This window comes from Triticum dicoccoides, unplaced genomic scaffold (assembly GCF_002162155.2).
Source record: "Triticum dicoccoides isolate Atlit2015 ecotype Zavitan unplaced genomic scaffold, WEW_v2.0 scaffold61879, whole genome shotgun sequence".
Taxonomy (NCBI): Eukaryota; Viridiplantae; Streptophyta; class Magnoliopsida; order Poales; family Poaceae; genus Triticum; species Triticum dicoccoides.
In genome coordinates this window covers 3,712-4,340 of record NW_021286660.1, presented here as the reverse complement: position 1 = coordinate 4,340, position 629 = coordinate 3,712, and the positions used below count along the sequence as shown (strand labels likewise).

Here is a 629-nt window from a genome sequence, read left to right as displayed (position 1 = left end):
CGCTATACGCGTGAATAATGACCAACGAGCTAAAACTTACCGCAAACGTGCAAAATAATAAAATGTGGTAAATATATGTCGCGGCCGTGAGTTTTCTTTTGCACGCCGTGCAAAAAAATTTTAAAAAGGGAATGCAACACGAGACTTCCCAGGACGCACCCATCCTAGTACTACTCTCGCCCAAGCACGCTTAACTTCGGAGTTCTGATGAGATCCGGTGCTTTAGTGCTGGTATGATCGCATCCGACATGTTACCCCCGTCTTCGTCCCTTATGCTTGCCCCTCCCAGCTCCACTACAAAGACGATTGTACTTCGCTTTGCTCGCCGCTACACGCGTGAATAATGACCAACGAGTTAAAACTTACCGCAAACATGTTACCCCCGTCTTCGTCGCTTATGCTTGCCCCTCCCAGCTCCACTACAAAGACGATTGTACTTCGCTTTGCTCGCCGCTACACGCGTGAATAATGACCAACGAGTTAAAACTTACCGCAAACGTGCAAAATAATAAAACGTGGTAAATATATGTCGCGACCGTGAGTTTTCTTTTGCACGCCATGAAAAAAAAATTAAAAAAGGAATGCAACACGAGGACTTCCCAGGAGGTCACCCATCCTAGTACTACTCT

The 629-nt window shown here is 46.3% G+C and overlaps 1 non-coding gene across 1 annotated transcript; it reads right to left on the bottom strand.

Moving 5' to 3' along the window:
* Nucleotides 1–128: 128 nt before the first annotated feature.
* LOC119347258 lies at nucleotides 129–245 on the bottom strand. Its single transcript, XR_005168227.1, has one exon. It is a non-coding gene; the product is annotated as a 5S ribosomal RNA (ribosomal RNA).
* Nucleotides 246–629: the final 384 nt, after the last annotated feature.